Below are 2,798 nucleotides of genomic sequence, written 5' to 3'. Positions count from 1 at the left end.
GAATTTTTTTTAACATGGTGAGATTTTTCTGATGAAAATGAGATCAAACACGATATAATTTGAGAAACATTTACTTATTAACACGTTCACTGTCGCGCCAGATTTACAGGTTGTTGTCAGGAGGCCACAAGAAAATACATTTTAAGCATAGGATTATAGCATTATGCTTTATAATTTTTTTTTTCAATTGAAAATAATGTCTAGCTAGCTATGACGTTCAAAATTTTTAGTTGACAACATTTATTTTATTTTAATTATTCTAAACATTTGAAGCACTCCAGTCACTGATGACCACCATGGCCATATCGAGGAAACAATCTAACGTTAAAACTTATTGAGTGATTAATTTAATTTCATAATATATCGCTTTAGCGAGCCACCGTTTGGTTGCCAATTGTTTAGCACATATAGTCGGCCTACCTCCACGTAAAAAAAAAAAAAAAATGTAGGGTCGATAGCAGCAGAAAAGCTGCTAAACAATTAGAATGAAATGTAACGATAGAAATTATTGCAATAATGCGTAATGCAATTGAAAAATTGAAAAAATCAAAAGAAAAAACGCGAATTCGTATCTTTTTCGATTCTAGAATATAAGAAAATTTGAATAAAATACGCGACGAGAATTGGGGAGAAGCATAAGTTAAACGCGTAAAAATATTCAATAATAAACGAACTAGGGATGAAGCTATTATTTCAATACGCGATGCACTGACTCTAGTATTTACTAAAATTCAAAAATTCTCGTATAAATTCCGAAAATAGATTATTAATTACGGTAAACTACTGAGACGGTTTAATTTAGGGTGGGCATAGTGCACTCGTTCCAAATCATCTCACAATATACAATAATAAATCAACTAACTACTTAACATGCAATTCATGCAAATTCCTTGGATGGTAAATTATTAGTAAACAAAATTCAATATCAGAGAAAATATATGAAAAATACTGAACGAAAAATTTCAAATTAATTTCAATTGCTCAAAGTCATTTCAATATCCTATTCGACAAGTCTGAAGAACAACGATGACTAAAATTCAAATGTTTATTTCCCTAAACCTTCAAAATAATTTCGAAATATTTTATTCGAAGCGGAGTATTCCAAGTCAGTATCGATAATTGAAGAAATTATTTGATTGTATTTAAAAGAACCGAAAGGAGAATATTTAAAGTCTGATATTAAATGTCTAGCAAGTACCAGTAATTGGTAAAATGATTTATATTTGTTTTAAAAGGAAAATTTCTAATAGGTATTAGTTAAAATGAATTGTTATTCAGTCTACTGTATTGAAATTCTAATTGATTCTAATGTATACAAGTGTTACAAGAAGGCTGAGTGTGTACAGGGTGGACACTGACTCTAGTATTTACTAAAATTCAAAAATTCTCGTATAAATTCCGAAAATAGATTATTAATTACGGTAAACTACTGAGACGGTTTAATTAAGGGTGGGCATGGTGCTGCTTTAGTTTGAAATGATTTATAAACACATAATTAACAGAGGAAAAACCGTGAAACGGCAAAACGTCTACATTCTAATTGTTATAACATGTAAACAGAACTTTAAATTTAGTGTAAACAGAAAAAATATATAATACAATTTATTTCACGGTATTGCAACAAATAAACGTTGAATCAATATTTAATTCGTATAAAAACAATTATTTAACGTAATAATTTTACCTTCACTATGGCTATTTTTAATCTACGACCACAGGTCAACCTGATTTCTAATCCTTACGAACTTTAAATTCAGTCTAAACTGAGAAAATATATAATACAATTTATTTCACGGTATTGCAACAAACAAACGTTGAATAGATTCTTAATTCGTATAGAAACATTTATTTAAAATAATAATTTCACCTTCACTATGGCTATTTTAAATTTACGACCAAGGGTCAACCTGATTTTTAATCCTCCGAACTTGATTTCACAACGAGAAAGTAATAAGATCGTTGAAACGTACTTATTTGTCAAAGAAACTTGCAAAAATGTATAAATAATAATATGTAATGTTTTAACAAATTTTTGGAAGTATAAATTAATAATAAAATTGTGAAAATTAATAAATTATACGTTATTATAACATTAATAGAATTATGACTAAACCGAAGTTCGAAGTCGAGTATTTAAAGTCTGATATTACGTGCCTAGCGAGTGCCGGTAATTGTTAAAATTTGTTTAATAATTAGTAATAGAAATTCTAATTGATTCTAATGTATACAAGTGTTACAAGAAGGCTGAGTGTGTACAGGGTGGACATAGACTAGCTAGTAGCCCCCGACCACTCTATTCACATCTCAGAACCTTCAGGTCAAAATACGCCGCGAAGTGTCTAGGGCCCAGTATAAAGGGTAAATGATTTCGCGGGACATCGGCGGGTCCTTATATACCTGCGGTACCCTCTCCCCAAAGTCATTAGCAAAATCGTCGGTTAGGTCAGGCGGGAAATTTTCGCGGGAGATTTTCGCGGGAGATTTCCGATATCGTAACACGGTATAATTTATCAATTTTCACAATTTTATTAAAAATTTATACTTCCGACAATTTGTTATAACATTGCATATAACAATTTATACGTTTTTACAATATTCTTCAATGGAAACATAGGTTTTAGCGTTCTCGTTACTTACTCGTGGTTAAATTAATTTCGTAGGGATTAAAAATCAGGTTGACCTGTGGTCGTAGATTAAAAATAACCATAGTACAGCTAAATTTATCGTGTTAAATAATTCTTCTTACACGAATGAAAAATGTATTCAACGTTTGCTTGTTACAATACCATGAAATAAAT

The 2,798-nt window shown here is 30.2% G+C and overlaps 1 protein-coding gene across 1 annotated transcript in view; it reads left to right on the top strand.

Annotated features, from left to right (window-relative positions):
• LOC108578691 overlaps positions 1–2,798 on the top strand; it is a 181,251-nt gene that overhangs the window by 110,532 nt on the left and 67,921 nt on the right.

This window comes from Habropoda laboriosa, unplaced genomic scaffold, assembly GCF_001263275.1.
Source record: "Habropoda laboriosa isolate 0110345459 unplaced genomic scaffold, ASM126327v1 scaffold28, whole genome shotgun sequence".
Classification (NCBI taxonomy): domain Eukaryota; kingdom Metazoa; phylum Arthropoda; class Insecta; order Hymenoptera; family Apidae; genus Habropoda; species Habropoda laboriosa.
This window is presented reverse-complemented; position numbering and strand designations above follow the sequence as displayed.